This window comes from Eschrichtius robustus, chromosome 11, assembly GCF_028021215.1.
Source record: "Eschrichtius robustus isolate mEscRob2 chromosome 11, mEscRob2.pri, whole genome shotgun sequence".
NCBI lineage: Eukaryota > Metazoa > Chordata > Mammalia > Artiodactyla > Eschrichtiidae > Eschrichtius > Eschrichtius robustus.
In genome coordinates this window covers 100,683,711-100,702,336 of record NC_090834.1, presented here as the reverse complement: position 1 = coordinate 100,702,336, position 18,626 = coordinate 100,683,711, and the positions used below count along the sequence as shown (strand labels likewise).

The following is an 18,626-nucleotide window of genomic DNA, read 5'->3' as shown; positions in this document are numbered from 1 at the left end:
ATTTGGAAGGCAAAAAATGAAGCAGGGAGCTTTTTATACTCATTTATATCTCACATCAGGCTTTTTTGTATTTGGACTGTTTAGTGTTTTGTCTATATTGGGAAGCCCTTTGAAGTTAGAAGAATGTGTGTTCCTCACGTAATTGTTCTTCCACCCAACTCTGGGGTAATGGACTCTGGCCTTCCTTGGTAACTATATGCAAGAATGACACTAGCGCCCTGCAAGGAGTGGCCCTAAGTCAAGGGGCAGGTAAAATGGGGAAAGTTACTGGTCGCCCTTTGAGAAATATCTGTTGAGCTGGACACTGTGAAAAGCATTGGAGAGACAAGAGGATAACAAGACAGGTGTGGTCCCCGCTCTCATTTAGCTCATGGTAGGTTGCAGGAAGTTTCTGAATGCTAAACAATTCATTCTCTTTTTTCATACTCAGCACCAAGATATGTCTATTCATTAATTCAACAATATTTATTGATGAATTGGGGAGTTGGATGAAGGTGGTCAAAAGGTACAAACTTATTGTTATAAGATAAATAAGTACTAGGGATGTAATGTACGACATGATGACGATAGTTAACATAGCTTTACGATATATTTGAAAGTTGTTAACAGTAGATCTTGAGATTCTCATCACAAGGAAAAAAAGTATCTGTATGAGATAATGGATGTTAATTAAACTTATTGTGGTAATCATTTCACAATATATGGAAATCAAATTTAAAAAAAAAAACCGGTATTTATTGAGCACCTACATGGCATTATTTTAGGCCCGGAGGATATAAAACAGACAAGATCCCTATCCCCATAGAGTTTACCTTCTGGTGTGGGAAGACTACAAATAAAATATGTAAAATATGAAGTACAAAATATACTATGTTAGATGGTGATAAGTGCTTTGGATAGAAACAAAGTGGCATAGGGAAGGTGGGAGGGAGGGAGATGCAAGAGGGAAGAGATAGGGGAACATATGTATATGTATAACTGACTCACTTTGTTATAAAGCAGAAACTAACACACCATTGTAAAGCAATTATACTCCAATAAAGATGTTAAAAAAAAAAGAAACAAAGTGGCAAAGGGGGACTGGAAACACAGATGTATGTGTGTGTAATTTTAAATAGGGTGGTCAGGGAAGGCCCAACTGAGAAGGTGACATTTAAGTCAAGACCTGAAGGAGGTGAGGAGGTGAACCACATGGATATCTGGATGATTCTATGGCACAAAAAGGAACGGGACAGATTCTCTGCTTAAAAGGTTTCTACAATCTACAGCAGCTGGGAGACAAATATAAAATTAATTGTGGTAATGTATGTGACAACATTCTATAAGCTATAATGGTCTATAAATGTAAGATGTTTTCAGTAAATTACACATAAAACTATTAACAAGAACAAGATCATATATCAGTATTACAAATGTATATAAAATGATAAACTACACAGTACAACTAAGGAATATGATAGTGTACAATTTAGGGGCTAATTGTTCAGATTTATATGGTACCAGAAACACTGTGGTTAGTTTTTTTTTTCCCCCACGGGGGAAAGAGGTGCTTCCAACACATGGGAAAGCCTTTGAGGCTTCTGCTTGGGAGTCCACTTATTTTTTTGCGGTAAGGTTGGGTATAATCAGTATTTGCGGGTAGAAGAATTATTTGCTCTGGGAAGCCAGATGTTACAGAGAAATCATTTGCAAACCCATGAGTTATTTGCATGTTTGGGGCCAAAAAGTCCCTGAACTAAGTTTTCTTTCTCTATCTGCATTTTATTGTCCCACAAGGTGTAGAACTTGCGGAATAAATGACCTTTTAAACAAACGAACGAACGAGGGAATGAACTATTGTACTGTTTGCACTCCACCTAGATCCTGGGATTCCTGGGTCACTCTGAAGGAGGTCTTCAGGGACCTAACCTGGGTTACTGATTTTTTTTTTTTTTTTTTTAGTTGGGGGAGAAGCAGGTTAGGGCTGGAACATCAGTCTCTTAACAGAACCCTTATGAGCTTCCGGGCGCTGCAAGGATTTTTGCAAGGTTGTGAGTTCACACAGCTGATCATGCTGTTAGAAAGCATTCCCCTAACTCTGAAAGCTTGCAATACACTCACATTCCACATCTCAGCAGAGAAGGAAGGCCTGGATTCTGTTGCTTATCTGCTGGGGTAGAAAGGAGGGTGTGTCATGTGCCCAGCGCTGGCCAAGCACCATCCCATTCACTCATTCGTTCATTCATCAAATATTTTATTATGCGCATATTCAGTGCCAAGCAGAGGTCCTTGCCCACTAGTTCACCAAGAACTCCTGTGGAGAGCCGAGAACTTCAGGGTCTCAGGCCGAGGGTCTTCCTCCAGCAGAGCTCAGAGACAAAGAGATGTGCCCTTGCCGCTCCTTGAGCTGAGGGTTCCGCCCGAGGCCCCGGGGGCTCCTGCGGAGCTGCTTCTCCACTCCCCAGCCCGAGGGGGCGCTGCAGCGCCGGGCGCTCGACCCGCCCCTGAGCACTGCTCCGCTCGGATCGGCGCTGCCGGCCGCACCACTGTGGTACGTTCCCTCAAGCCGCCCTCCCCCTCCTCGTCGGCCCTCCCCGCCGGTGGTAGGTGCCGGAAGTGCCGCCATTTTGGAGTGTTCTGCTCGGGCGGCAGCGGCGGCGGCGGGACGCGGAGGCTCCCCCGGGACTCGGCCTCAGCAGTGAGGAGGCGGCGGCGGCGGCTGCGAAGGAGCAGGCAGCAGCTGAGGCAGCGGCGGGCTCAGGTGCAGCCGCTGGTGAGTGCGGCGGCGGCTGGATAACGGGCCGCGGGTGGGAGGGAGGGAGCGAGGGAGGGAAAGGGGCAGGAGGGAGGCGCCGCGGGGCGGGTCCGGTCCGGGCGGCCGCGGGTCACAGGGCCCTCTGGGCGCGCCCGTTCCTGGTTCCCCGCGCCTCGGAGACAGGTCAGCGATCTCCTGCCTTGTGTCGGAGTCCTCAGCTACCCGCGTCCCGCCGCGCCGGTCTGACGCGTGTCCCCGCGCCCAGAGAGATCCGCCCTCCTCGTGGCCTTGCCCCTCTCTCCGCGCCCTTTGCCTTCATTCTCCGGGCTCTGAGGGCTCCGTTCCCTGCCCAGGGGTAGCTCAGTCCTCCTTTTTCCGGCCGCCGTGCCAGACCCAGGCTGCCTGCCCCGGACACCCTTTCCCTGCTCCTGTCGCCCCACGTGTTCTTGGTGCTTACCCTTGGGGGGGGTGTCCCGAGGACCCCCGCCTCTGGAGCGCAGCGCTTCTCCTCAGGAGCCTCGAGAGCCCCCCTTTCCTCGTCCCAGATCCGCTAGGGCCTTGGCTCGCCCTCCCCCCCACGTCAGGTGCTCACCCGTTATGGCCTAGTAGCCGGGCTGGATTCTCGCACCCGGGAGCGCCGAGAGCACGGTGAGGAGCTTTCTTCGCTAAGGAACTGGCTTTGGATTTAAAGCCGCTGGTGTCTTGGTTGTGGTCCTCGGAACAGGATGTTGTTTTAATTCTCTAAGACGGTTGCACAGGCTCTAAGCAGCTTCTCCTTGGTTTAGGCTCGTCCCCGTAGTTGAGGGGAAGGTGGTGCGATTTTGGTCGGAGCCTGCTTTAGCAAAATGGAATCTTTTTCTCCCCAGCAAAGTTAATGCTGTAGTTTTATTACCTTCGAGGGAGAAGGCTGTATAATAGTGTCAGATAGCGTGGAGTGCTTTATGATGTCTGCAGTGTAAGAGGTAACAGGTACCCGATGAATCGTTTACAGGAACTTCACCCTTAAGAAAGGTCTCTTCGCTTTCTTTGATTCTCTGTAGATCGAAGAGGTTTTAATTCCATTCTTTCACCTTTTCCACAAGTGTTGGGTTGGTTCTTTTCCACAAGTGTGGCATCTCTCAGAGTGGTACGCAGTTTTCAGTTTCTCCTTAAATTCTTGCTGGGGAAGAGTCGTCTCTGAGAACCACCAAGGGTTTTTTCTGTTTTAACATTAATGAGTCCACTTGGAAAATCATCCAGTTACCATAGCGTGCATAAACTATCGCTACAGGTCCCTCCCCTCCCCCCGTGTTTTTATATTCTTCTAGCTTGACTTACAGTATGTGGTTTCTAATCATGAGTTAGCCAGGATTGAAGCATTGCTGTTAGGAAAGCGAAGCAGGAGCTTTCAGCTGTTGTTTTAACCTGGAAGTTTATGGTTTCCCCAGCGGTTCTTTCCTCTTGACTGTCCACCACCTGTTTCCATTAAGAATGGCCCTTGGCCCAGAGCATAGGCCTCAATTTCTCTCCAACCATTGATTTTTGCCCATGGGGTTATTTTCTCCTCAGATGGTATCTAGACTTAAAATCCATTAGCTGGTGAGACAGAGTATCTTTTCCAACCACTTCACTTTTCAGATGAGGAAACTGAGGCTCCCGAGGTTATTTGCCCAAGATTATGTAGCAGGTGCTCTTACAACAGTTTCAACATAGGTTTTTTTTTGTTTTTTTTTAAATACAATATCATGAGCAATAATGCAAATTGCCCTTTAAGATGTGATGGAATGGAAAGGGCCCCAGGCTTGGAGTTGAAGGCCTGAATTGTAATCCTTGGTCTGTTACTAGCTCTACAACCTTGACCAAGTCACTGTTTTGAGCCTCAGCTCATTCTCATCTGCAAAATGGAGGAAATCGTGTCTGTTTCACATGGTGCCAATTCAGCTTCAGTGCAGTAATGTGTGAAAGTGTCTGTAGTATAAGAGGTAGTGAAATTTTGAGCCAGAATGATTTATTTTTCTGAAGATTTCCATTTATTTTTGTTATTACAGAAGTTACAGATTCATTATTAAAAATGCAGATAAGCCAGAAAAAAGAGAGAAACTCACCTTTAGTCCCACCACTCAGAGGTGATTGTTAATATTTGTGGTCTTTATCTTATTATCCTTTTTATATGCTGTAGAAATGTTTATTATTTTAACAAAATACGCTTATCCTAGTTACAGTTTTGTGATATGTTTTTAAGTTTAGTAGTAGGTGATAGGCATTGACAACCACATTTTAAATGATGCACTGTGTTTAAGCTCCAGCACATATGAGTTAGGCCAGTGGATGGATATCCCAGCATGGGAGCAGAGAATTTGCTGTTTTAAACATGCTGGGCTTGAAGAAGAGAAGAGGAAGGACAGAGACCTAATGTTTATTGTACATCTACTGTGTGATTTTTTTTTTTTTTTTTTAAATATTTGGGCTCTGCTGGTAAACGTGGAGTGTGAGTCGTGAATTCCATGCCCCCTCCTGTGACTGCCACTGCAGCTTCTTTAACTTAATTTTCCTGTGAGGCCAGATGTAATAAGGAACTGGGAGGTTACAAGGTGGTGGTGGTGTGCCTTGGAAAGGGAAAGAGAAGAGCTGTCACCTGGAGGCCAGGGTGAAGAAGTTGGAGGAAGTAGGAGCATAGGCTCCTCTGCTCAAGGCTTTGGGTACTTCCAACAAATTGCTCTGTTTTCTGTAAACCAGTGAGTGAAGCTCACTGGATTTGGTGAAACTCTGTGTGCTCTGCCTTTTTTTTTTTAACAGCTTTATTGAGATATAATTCACATACCATGCACTTCAACAGTTTTGGTATATTGCATTATTAATTTTAAAAAATTGTGGTAAAATATATATAAGAATTTTCCATTTTAACCATTTTTTAATATTTACATTTTTTAACATAAAAAACACATAACCTAAAATTTAGCATCTTAATTATTTTTGAGTGTACAGTTTTGTAGCATTAAGTGCATTCATATTAATGGGAAACAGATCTCCAGAACCTTTTCATCTTCTAAATCTGAAACTCCATACCCATTAAACAACAACTCCCATTTTCTCCCTCTTCCCACCCCAGCCTCTCATAACTACCATTCTACTTACTGCTTCTGTGAATTTGACTACTTTTAGGTATGAGTGGATTCACAACAGTATTTGGCTTTTTGTGACTGGCTCATTCACTTACTATATCTTTAAGGTTCATCCATGTTGTAGCATGTGACAGGATTTCTTTCCTTTCGAAGGCTGAATAATATTCTATTATATGTATATACCACATTTTATTTATCCATTTATCTGTTGATGAACACAAGTTGTTTGTACCTTTTGGCCATTGTGACTAGTGCTGCTATGAATATGGGTGTGCAGATATCTCTTTGAGACCCTTCTTTCAATTCTTTTTTCTTTTTTTTAGTATTTATTTAATTAGGCTGCTCCAGGTCTTAGTTGCAGTGTGCGGATCTTTAGTTGCGGCATGCCTGTGGGATCTAGTTCCCTGACCAGGGATCGAACCCGGGCCCCCCTGCATTGGGAGCGTGGAGTCTTAACTACTGGACCACCAAGGAAGTCCCCCTTCTTTCAGTTCTTTTGGATAATATTCAGAAGTGAATTGATGGATCATATGGTGGTTCTGTTTTTAATTTTTTGAGGAACCTCCGTACTGTTTTCCATAACGATCCCCCTATTTCACAATCCCACCAACAGTGCACAAGGATTCTAATATCTCCACATCCTCACCAACATTCGTTTTTTTTTCTTTTTTTTTGGCCGCGCCACGTGACATGCAGGATCTTTGTTCCCCAACCAGGGATCGAACCCATACCCCCTGCAGTGGTAGCTCGGAGCCCTAACCACTGGACCGCCATGGACTTCCCTTTTCTTCTTTTTTAATAGTAACGGTCCTAATGGATGTGAGGTGGTCTCTCGTGGTTTTGATCTGCATTTCTCTGACTAACGATGTTGAACATTTTTTCATATGCTTGATGGCCATTTGTATGTCAACTTTGCAGAAATGCCTATAGAAGTCTTTTGCCCATTTTTAATTTTTTTTTTTTTTTTGGCTGCATTGGGTCTTCGTTGCTGTGCGCGGGCTTTCTCTAGTTGCAGCGAGCTGGCGCTCCCCTTCGTTGCAGTGCGCGGGCTTCTCATTGCGGTGGCTTCTCCTGTTGCGGAGCATGGCCTCTAGGCGTACGGGCTTCAGTAATTGTGGCACGTGGGCTCAGTAGTTGTGGCTTGCAGGCTCTAGAGCACAGGGTCAGTAGTTGTGGCGCACGAGCTTAGTTGCTCTGCGGCATGTGGGATCTTCCTGGACCAGGGCTTGAACCTGTGACCCCTGCATTGGCAGGCGGATTCTTAGTGCCACCAGGGAAGCCCCCTTTGCCCATTTTTAAAAATCAGATTTTTGTTGTTGTCGTTCTTGTTGAGTTGTAGTTCTTTATGTATTCTGAATATTAATCACTTAATAGATATATATGATTTACACATAGTTTCTCCCATGCCATTTCACTCTGTTGTGTCCTTTGATGTACAGAATTTTAAGTTTGATGGAGTCTCATTTGTCTGTTTTTGCTTTTGTTGCCTGTGCTTTTGGCGCCTTATCCAAGAAACCACTGCTAAGTCCAGTGCCCTGAAGCTTATACCCTGTTTTCTTCTAGGAGTTTTATAGTTTTAGGTTAAGGTCATTTTAACCCTTTTTTTTTTTTTTTTTTCTGGCCGTGCCATGCTGCTTGGCTTGCAGGATCTCAGTTCCCCCAACCAGGGATTGAACCCAGGCCATGACAGTGAAAGCCTGGAATCCTAACCACTAGGCCACCAGGGAACTCCCCCATTTTAACCATTTTTAAGAGTACAATTCAGTGGCATTAAGTGCGTTCACAGTGTTGTGCAGTCATCACCACTCCTCTGTTTGGAAAATTGAAGTTTTCTTCACCCCAAAGAGAAACTCTGTAACCATTAAGTAATAACCATCCTTTGCTCCCTCCTCCTAGCCCCTGGTAACCTCTGGTCTACTGTCTGTCCCTGTGAATTTGCCTATTCTGGATATTTCATGTAATTGGAATCATAATATTTGTCCTTTTGTGTCTGGCGTATTTCACTTAGCACAGTGTTTTCAAGGTTTGTCCACTTGTAGCACATATCAGGACTTCGTTCCTTTTTGTGGTTGAATTCCTCTCCTTATTGAGGTCAGGGATGTCTCTTTCATCTTGGTATCTTGCTCTCTCTTGGTGCTCCATAAAGGCTCTTGAATTGGTTAGAATTCATGCTCTTCATGTGGATTACCAATTACCGGGGGATGTCCACTGACATGCTCAAATCTCTGGAAAAATTCAAACGTATCAGTGTGCTTAAAAGTATGTAACAGTAATGCAGATCACGGTTAACAGCATCATTTCTAATTTCTAATCTAATGATAATTTCTAGTTATTTTCAAAATACAGATTATGTACAGAAGAAGTGTCACATAAAGAGAAGGTATAGGCAAGTTTCTGCTTTTGCTGTATAATTAATATATGAGTGTTTTTTGTTAGAGGGGTGGAATGATATCCAGGTATTCCATGTTGTATAAAGTTTATAAACCTGGCATTTAATGGCCTGCTTAGAATTAATAACGAATACTTTGAGGGTAAGAGCATTTTGAAGGTTATCATAAGCCTCCCAGTTTGTTTTAGTATATTCAGAGTATTCTCATGCATGAAAGGCTTTCTTCTTTTTTTTTTTTTTATAAATTTATTTATTTATTTACTTTTGGCTGTGTTGGGTCTTTGTTGCTGCACGTGGGCTTTCTCTAGTTGCGACGAGCGGAGGCTACTCTTCGTTGTGGTGCATGGGCTTCTCTTGGGGAGCACGGGCTCTAGGCACGTGGGCTTCAGTAGTTGCGGCACACGGGCTCAGTAGTTGTGGCTCGTGGGCTCTAGAGCACAGGCTCAGTAATTGTGGTGCATGGGCCTAGTTGCTTTGGGCATGTGGGATCTTCCCGGACCAGGGATGGAACCTGTGTCCCCTGCATTGGCAGACGGATTCTCAACGACTGCGCCACCAGGGAAGCCCCTCAAGGCTTTCTTCTTAAGGTGAGCTTTTACTTAATTTTTTGGAGGTTCATAACTGATTTTGAGCTGCTTGATTGTCTACTTTTCTTCTCTTTGCTTTTTGGACCTAGCCTCCAACTCCCATTTTCCTCCTCCCCAGTAAGTAATAAAAGGAGTTTAATATTAATCCTTGGGACATGGGATGAACTGAAAGTTTTATTTGGTTAACCCTTTTGTCCCAAAGAGGTATAGTAAATTCCCTACATAAGAACGAGTTCCATTCTGAGAGCGCATTCGTAAGTCCAGTTTGGTCATAAGTCTAACAAAGTTAGCCTAGGTACCCTGCTAACACAATCGGCTATACAGTACTGTACTGTAATAGGTTTATAATACTTTTCACACAATGCATAAAAAACAAACAGAAAAAACATTTTAAATCTTTCAGTACAGCACCTTGAAGAGTACAGTGGTAGAGTACAACAGCTGGCATACAGGGGCACGTTCACATCTTTGAAAGTTCGCAACTTGAAGGTTCGTACGTAGGGGACTTACTGTATAACAGGCCTCACAGTACTTAGCACATGGGATTTTATTTTTGTGTTAGGGAGGATTTATATACCTCTCTCTCTTTTTTTTTCTCTTTTTTTGGCTACGTTGGGTCTTCGTTGCTGCATGCGGGCTTTCTCTGGTTGCGGCGAGTGGGAGCTACTCTTTGTTGCAGTTGCATGGGCTTCTCGTTGTGGTGAGGTGGCTTCTCTTGTTGTGGCGCGCGGGCTTCAGTAGTTGTGGCGCATGGGCGTAGTTGCCCTGTGGCATGTGAGATCTTTCCAGATCAGGGATCGAACCCGTGTCCCCTGCATTGGCAGGCGGATTCTTAACAACTGTGCCACCAGGGAAGTCCCTGTATACCTCTTTTTCAAACAACGTGAACCATTCTTTTGTCCAGAATTATTCCTTGATTCTTGATTATTTTTGGTAATTAAAAGTAGAATGTATCATGGAAGTTTAGGTATTTCACTATACGTTTGAAACAAGAATTAACTTTCTATGTAGGTTTTCTGAGTGGAACTTATACAGATTCTGCTAGTTGGTTGCTATTAATATAATCCTGTATTTACCTGCACACTGTGCTATGGCATTCTGAAATGGTCAAAGAGCAAGTGAAATGAAACAAGAAAATTTTTTATGCTAATTTTTTTTATTGGGGTATAGTTGATTCACAAAATTATATAAGTTTCAGGTGTACAACATAGTGATTCACAATTTTTTAAAGGTTATACTCCATTTATAGTTATTATTAAATATTGACTATATTCCAAAACAAGAAATTTTGAACAAAATCTACAGAATTAGTCTTCTCATAATTGAGAGTTGATTCTAGGATATTTCGAGTTCTTAAAATTGGTTTGAAACCTGTGGTTTGAAAGAATGATGTGACTTGACTGAGGTTTATAAGCATTGCTTGGGAGGGTAAGTTTGACAGCTCCAGCCTTTGGGCTTAAAAATTGGTAATATCACCGTGTGACCTTAACATTTCTGAGTCTTTTTTCTCATCTTTAAAATGGAGATAACTAACTTGGAATGTAATGTGAGAATTAATTAAGATAACTTAAGCTAGGCACTGAATAGTGCCTGGTACAGTGTTGATAATGCTATTTCCTTTTTTCATCTGTAAAAATGGGCCTGCTGCTTATCTCATGGGTCAGTAATGCAGTTCAACCAAATAAAAGACACTGTTAAAATGAGTAGCAGTGCCATACACAGACAGTAGCTACTGTCAGTATTCCTTTCCTTTCCCCTTTTAGGTGTATTTTGTTTTGCATTTTCCTTTGTCCATTGTGGGTTAGGGATAAGATTGTTTCCTGAAGTCCAGTTCGTGCATCTGAATTGTTTTGCTATGAAGAGTGTCCTTTCCCATAGAACCTTTAAGCTCATTGTTCCCTGTGGAATGCTCAGGTAATGTGGTTTCCTAGATTCATCTTCACTGTCTACACTTCACGTGGGAGTTTGTTGATAGGGAGTCTTCTATGTTCATAGGAAACTGAAAAATACAGATGAATATATTATTGGATTTGCTGTAGGGACACCTGGGTCTCTTCCTAGTTATAGGTAACTAGTTTTAGGCTTGGAGAGAGGGTGGGCTCTAATATTTAGAGTTGTAATGTAGATGAAAGAGTTAATCAGTTTTAGCTTTTTGCTTTGTAAACTATATTGTATCAAGAATCCTTATCTGAGCTTTGTAATTTGATAAAGACATTTTTCTTGATGAGATCTTTGTAATTGCAACTTGTCCTTGTCATGAAACTGGCTTTAGAATCTCCTTGAAGTACTGGTTTCCTTACAGAATTAATCAGCAGAGCTGTTCTGTAGGGTTTTTTTTGTTTTGTTTTGGTTTCTTTTGGCCGCACCAGGAAGCTTGCGGGATATTAGCTCCCCAACCAGGGATCGAACCCGGACCCGCTGCAGTGAAAGCGCCAAGTCTTAACCACTGGACCGCCAGGGAATTCCTGTGTTCTGTAGTTACTTTTTTAACCTCTGCTATGCTATGGAAGCCACGAGCATAAATTTGTTTATTTTTAACTTCTTTGAGTTCCAGACCTGTAAAAAATTTCAAGAATGTTTTATATTCATCATAAACTGCACATTGACTTATTAACACATTCTTTCTGCTAAGGAAATCTTTAATTCTTCTAAAAACCTTATCTCACGGGCTAGAAGGATAAATACCAAAATTTTCTCTGAGCATTGGGACATGAGCAACTTTTTTTTCTTCATACTTGCCATTGTTTTTAAATTTTTATACAGAGAACATGAAATTCATAAAAGTTACATTAAAATTAGACTTTGTGCTTAAGAGATAAGAAAGCCTAGTTAGGGGAGACTGTGAGTATAAAATATCTTAATGATTTAAAGCATTTTAACTCTTAGAGCTTTGTGAAGTTCTGATGTGACCCTCAGTCAGCCAACCTTTTCCCCGCTTTACAAGAAATAGACTCACTTTCAGAACAGCTTATGGATTGTAACATTTTGATTTTTCTCTTCCTCCACTTAGAAAATATGGCAGCAAATATGAAGAGGGATGGTGAGTTCTGGTTTAGAGGCTGCAGTGAGATCTCACTTAATTGATTTTAATATGCCACTTTGGGGATGTGTTCATAGGTTAGGAGTGTAGCTTTAGAAAGAAGTGTTCACTAACTTTCTGACCTCCATAACTATGTTCAGCTTTGACAAAATGGAGTTAAAATCATTCCCGCCCCCCTCCACCCCCCCGCCATGTTGAAACTCCATTGAAATTATGTTCCCAAATTGGGAAATGTCTTTAGTTTGGGGATTATACAAAATGAAGATTTTTGGTTCTAAAGCCGTTTAATTTTATAGTGTTATACTTTTAATTTTGATAGGCCAGTAGTTTTCATTTACATAACATTGCTACTTTTCAGCAAAGGAATCACTAAATTAGAAACTGTCACCACTTTCTCATTGTTCTTTTTACCTTTTTGTTTCCTGTGAGATTGAAGCAAGCTCTTGCAGAGACTGTGGGAATGTGTGATATTTTGGTGATAATGTGGGGTAACTAATTGTCTACTGTGAGTAGACTGTCTTTTTTAACCCAGTATTATTTGGACATCTGTTCAGTTTTTGCTACTTTCTGTTTTGTACAGATAATTTACTGTAGGCTTTTCCCAGTTTTTTTGTGCTTGCAGCTTGTGTGTGTGGGAAACATTCTCTTCTGCTCCAGTCCCACCCCCCCACTACTATTACATAGCTTAGCTGGTGTTTCTCTCTTGCATGAGTTGTCTGCATGATGTTGCTAACTTAACCATGCTAAGTTGGGTGGGATATTACCAGGGAGAAACACCTTTGCTGTCCCTGCTGGCTGCCTGCCTGATTCTGAACGCTGCTGTCTGATCAAGAGTCTTAGGGGGTCCAGGGAGTGAAAGGAAGTCAGGGTGGTGGTGACAAGCACCTTGAAAATGTATGACTGACATTCATCAGCGACCTGGTTATTCCTGCACATTGGAACAGTACTGCTTTGTGGTTATATAGTCATTTTAAACCTTATAGCAGGCTTCCAACTAGGATATTTCACTGGAAGCTGTTGATGTGGTAAAAGACTGTGTATTCCTTAGGTCCATAATTCTTAGATTTATGGCCAGAGCAAGAGGAGCAGGCATTGCATTTTGTGTTCTTCAGCCCTTCCCTGCTCATGTTTCAATTTCTGTTTGTCATTTAGTGCCCAGCTGATCTTTGTCATGAAGCTTTTCATGTCCATTCGTTCTAATACTGTATCATAGGATGTTATTTTAGTATTAATGATTTTTTTTTCATTTCAGTGAGATTTTAAGGTTTTTTTGAGGATGGAGATTGCCTTATTGCTTATTTAGTGTATTATATATCTTTTAAGGAGTCAGGCATGCAGCCCCTACCCTAATTATACTCTGTGATCTAGCCCTTCTTGTAGCAGTTTAGTGGGCCATGGCCCAAGCTGGGCACATCAGTTTCTTCTAGGAATTTGAGATTGGAACTGAGATTCGTGTCTTTAGGGAACAAACAGATCACCTCTATTCAGAGAACTTGAAACATATAGACTCAGACGCTGGGGCACAGCCAAGTTCAGGCTTAATACATGTGGAAGCAGTGAAGGCCAGTCTGCAGGGAGGGAGAATTAAGTACATTTATCCAGAAAGAAGCATTGATGAGAAATGTAGCTCTGGAGAGAGAGGCAGACTAGAAGCACATGCAGAATAGAAGCCTGGGTGCAGAAAGGCTTTGCAGGTGTGGCCCTGGTGTACTTTCTGCCTTTGGGTTCCATGAGATACTCCAGCATCTTTTCAATTAATGCCATTTTTATTTGCTTAAGCTAGTTTGGAGGAAGTTCTCTTAATTACAACCAAAAGAGCTTTTAATAAAGTGCTTTGTGCAGAACTCTGCCCAACATTTCTTAAACTGATTTGAATTTTAGAATAGTCAAGCCTGGGATCATGGCTCTTTGGAAGATTGCCCTTTTTCCCGCAGCAGCCTCCTCACCCACAGGCTTAGGCTGCTTGGGGTTTTGGCTTCTCCATCTGTAGTGTAGACGTTCATCTGTGTTTTCCCTTTTGGTGCACAGAGTGCTTCTCTGTGGTGCTTTGCCAGCTCAAGATTGAGGGTTTGGGTTTTTTTTTAAAACAAGTTTCTAATGATTATTTGTGTACAACTGGTTCTTTTTAGGCATGTAAGACTGATAATAAAGTAATAATACTATTTCAGGTAGGAAATTAAAAGCGAGCCATCATTTTTAAAGAATTTTTTGTGAGGCATGTGAATTAGGTCCTTTCTTCATTTCTAAAGTAGCACATTTGCTTGTTTCCTGATTGTTTCCTCTTAAAAAAAGTTGATGGACTTGAGTGGAACACAATAATGCGGGTTGAACAGCAGTTGAGACTTTAAACAAAGGGTAATGGTGAATGGCTGTGTGCCCAGTTGATGGAGTCTGTCTGGTCTCAGCTCAGTTAGTAACTTCATGAATGATCTGTAATAGGAGCATCACAGTGGTGTTTTTCTCTTTGAGAAATGTTAATGAGGGAGAGAGGGAAGCTCTGAGAAGGACAGTTTAATTTGCTTTTTTTTTCTTCCTGTGATCATTTGGTTTCTGTTAAGTTGAAAGACTTTATTCCAGAGAAATGTAAAATTTCTCTGTAATATTAAAACAGGAATTAAAAAGAAATGTGGATTTGTATACTACTAGGAAGGAATAGATTTGCAGGGTAGAAAAAGCTGGAAGTCGTTATTTTACATGGGAGGCCGAATTGTTGAGAATATAAACCTAAACAGTGTTATGCCTTTGTACTGTACTGTAGTGTGTATATAGTATTGAACTAAGGGCTGTTCATGGAAGAAGTTATACGTTTTTACAGTCCATAGTGTTTACTGGTATGGGGCCCTGCACAAAGTAAGTAGTTGATAAATATTTGTTGAGTACTATATGTTGAATGGCACTTAATTTTATGTTTTGAGACAGTTCAGTACTAAGGACTAGAAATAGGAAGAAAACTTTTAAAATTGAAATTCTGTGAATCCATTTCTTCAAATCATTGTCTTTTGAAAATAATCAGTACTTTAAAGCTCCAAGGAGTTTTCTGGGGAAAAAAATGTAAGCAGCTTTCCATTGAAAGACATTAAGTTGGCTAAGATTTGTACTGTAAAAGCCTTCATGTATCTTAAAACCTCATATTGTATATTGCCTGGACAACATCAGAAGGCTCCTAGACAACCCTGATTCTGACTCTTTTCTGTAGCTCCAGAAAATAAGAAAAGGAGAATCTGATACTGCTGGCAGTCTATGTTCTTTTGCTTTTCTGGGCCAAGACATGCATTTAAAAATAAAATCAAGGAAATCGTAAACCAGTAGTAAAAACAAATAAAGCACCCAAGAGTTTGCCTCTTCTCATGTCCTGTGCCCTGAGTCTCTTAGACTGTCTAATATTAAACTAAAGTGGCAAAACTGTGCTCTGGGCTTGTCCTCTGCACTTCCTATTTAAAGTTTATGGGAAATAATCATGGAAAGACACCATATTTATTATATCATTATGATTTTTATCATATGCCATTTTTAATAGCCTCTGCATACATTTACAAGTCCAATTTTTTTTTTTTTTTTAAGCTTGCAGACTTCTTTACTGAACTAATTTGGGTTATAGATTGTGGTGATGGGATTGGGAAACTACTTAAAAATAACCCTTTGGGACCTGCTACAGGAAAGCTTAGGTGAGTAAATATATGAAAACCAGATACAATATTTCTATGGAATATCTTTTTTTTGATGTGGACCAATTTTAAAGTTTTTATTGAATTTGTTACAATATTGCTTCTGTTTTGGTTTTTTGGCCGTGAGGCATGTGGGATCTTAGCTCCCCGACCAGAGTTAGGAATAGAACACGCAGCCCCTGCATTGGAAGGAGAAGTTTCTCTCTCTCTCTTTTTTTTTTTAATCTTATCTATCTATTTATCTATCTGTCTGTCTGTTTATTTTTGGCTGTGTTGGGTCTTTGTTGCTTCATGAGGGCTTTCTCTAGTTGCCGCGAGCGGGGGCTACTCTTCTTTGAGGTGCGCAGGCTTCTCATTTCAGTGGCTTCTCTTGTTGTGGAGCACAGGTTCTAGGTGCGTGAGCTTCAGTAGTCGTGGCTCGAGGGCTCTAGAGCGCAGGCTCAGTAGTTGTGGCGCATGGGTTTAGTTGCTCCACGGCATGTGGGATCTTCCCAGACCAGGGCTCGAACCTGTGTCCCCTGCGTTGGCAGGCGGATTCTTAACCACTGCGCCACGAGGGAAGTCCCTCTGGAATATTTTGATGCCTGTTTACCTTTAGCTGACAGTATATCTTGTCTCTTTAGGTCCATTTTTTTTTTCTCTTTAGACTTGTGAATTTGTGATTTGTCTTTTACTTTTATAGTACGGTTATGAATTAGGTTTCAACACATTTTATCTTAGTGGCATTTATATTTAGGGTTTTCAGTAATTATTAGTTTGAGATCAGGGAAGGATTTTTCTGAGCACAGGGACACTTCTTGAGCTTTGTTCCAGCTGCTTTCTAGCTCTCCAGTTATTGTGGATCAGGCCTAGGAAAGCTGAAGTTTTAGATTATTACTATGAAATCAAGTTCTATTTTTATTTATTAATGTTAATTTGTCTGGTGTAACTTTGCTCTGGGCTAAGTAAGACATAGAGGAATGTCTTCTTTTGAATTCTGACTGCTCCACTTCTCTGAACAAACCAGATCCACAGATTAGATTTGTAAACGATCTGTTTTCTTAAGGTATCTTCTAACAGAATGGGTCTCAGGGGAGCTGAGCGCCAGCGCACATTTAGCTGGGAGTGACAGTTCATCTCCCTGAATTACATCCCCTTTGTCCATACACAGCAGTTTTGGAGGCAAGACTTGCAATTTAAACTCTGTTCTGGTCTAATCAGTGTGATTTATTTTATAATCAGTTTTATTTATTATAATTATTTTGTGTGATATGTTTCTGACATAATCATGTAGGGAAGCTAAAATCTCTTGAGTAGAAACTTGCTTTGGAGAACTTTGAAGTCTTGATAGGAAAATACTGAATATAATTTATGCTGTATCGTGATCTGGAAGGATATGGAAGCATACATAGGTCACTGAAACTTTATTGAGCTGTATTTATTTAATTGTTTTTATGACTAGGGAGATTAAAACTTGAATATATTTAACTCTTGCAAGAGAGTCACTAAAACAGTATTTCTTCAGAATTGTATACTATATGGGAAATAATCATGGAAAGACACCAGGTTTATTATATCATTATTGTTTTTATCATATGCCATTTTTGTTTAATAGCCTCTGGATGATGCATTTACAAGTCCTTTTTTTTTTTTTTTTAAACCTTGCAAATTACTGAACTAATGTGGGTTATAGATTGTGCTGGGATTGGGAAACTACTTAAAAATAACCCTTTTGGACCTGCTATATTTCTTGAAGGCAGCTTGCTGAAGAAAAATTAGATCAGGCTTTCTGGATTGCTAGATCCAGACCATCAAAAATGCTCTGACCGGGCTTCCCTGGTGGCTCAGTGGTTAAGAATCCACCTGCCAATGCAGGGGACACGGGTTCGAGCCCTGGTCCGGGAAGATCCCACATGCTGCAGAGCAACTAAACCCATGCGCCACAACTACTGAGCCTGTGCCCTAGAGCCCACGAGCCACAACTCCTGAAGCCCAGGCGCCTGGAGCCCGTGCTCTGCAACAAGAGAAGCCACCACAATGAGAAGCCCGTGCGCCGCAACTAGAGAAAGCCCGCGCACAGCAACAAAGACCCAACGCAGCCAGAAATTAAAAAAAAAAAAAAAAAAAAAAGCTCTGACCAAAAGAAAAAAAAGCCTGCTGGATCCACCCCCAGGAATCCTCTTGGGTCCCCATGGTAACAACCTCCTTGCTTACAACTTGTCACTGTGTAACTGTCACTGGGGTTCAAAGAAAAGCCAGTATATCAAGAATTGTGCGGCATTAGCTACTCCTTGGTAAAATGCTGTTGCACATTTGCAACAAGCCAGAAATAGAAAGTTAAAGTTTCTGTGTTCCATTAATTAGATGCTTTAAAAAGCTGCCTAATTATGGTAAGGTGCAGTAGTGGGAAGGTGGTGGGTGGCCAAGAAAGGCATAGGAAGAAGCCATAGGCTCCAAATGTTAAGACCTTCATTTTCTTCTCTAAACCTTTCATTTTGCAAATGAGGGAAGTGAAATGCGTTACTTAAGTTCACATAGAAGCAGAAGCAGGATTCCATCCCAGATCTTCTCATTTTCCAGGACGGTTCTGCTGTCTCTGCCCACACATCACATTTGCTATGCCTCTACTTTTCAAAAACCAAGTATCAGTTTCTGAGGTTAGGAAAAGACCTTAGAGGTCATGCAGGGGAATTTTCTACCCAGTGGAGGAATCCCTTCTACAGCATCCTGGGCAGGTGCCCTCTGCCTCTTCCCTCAGGTGGGGGTTACCTATCTAGTTAGCAAAAACCTCACTGCCTGACTTCAAAGAGAAGATAGTTTTACATGGCTTTCCCATTTTAAAGCTATAAGCTTTGTTTTTCTCCCCTTATAAATTAGCAATTGAAAATCAGACCTGAATGTTTTTCATTAGCCTGTTGATCTCCGTTTAAGTCATGCTTGTCAGTCATGACAAGGCAGATAATTCGTTAAAAGAATTATGTCATGCCTAAACTCTAGGACTTTGAAAAGATAATGCCATATTTGGAACAAGCTAGTCCTTTAACAGCTGGGAGGGAAGAGATGATAAATGCTATATTCAGCTTAAAGTATTTTGTAACGTGCTGCTTAATAAGATGAGATGATGGTGAGCT

At 41.5% G+C, this 18,626-nt stretch overlaps 1 protein-coding gene across 3 annotated transcripts in view; it reads left to right on the top strand.

The window, feature by feature from the left end:
- Positions 1–2,591: 2,591 nt before the first annotated feature.
- Positions 2,592–18,626, top strand: part of CELF1 (CUGBP Elav-like family member 1) — a 79,314-nt gene continuing 63,279 nt past the window's right edge. For 2 of the 3 annotated variants that reach the window (XM_068555556.1, XM_068555557.1), the window contains exon 1: positions 2,592–2,752. The gene's annotated coding sequence lies outside the window, so the exon portion shown is untranslated. The remainder of the gene's footprint in view (positions 2,753–18,626) is intronic. The other variant, XM_068555555.1, reaches the window with a different exon arrangement.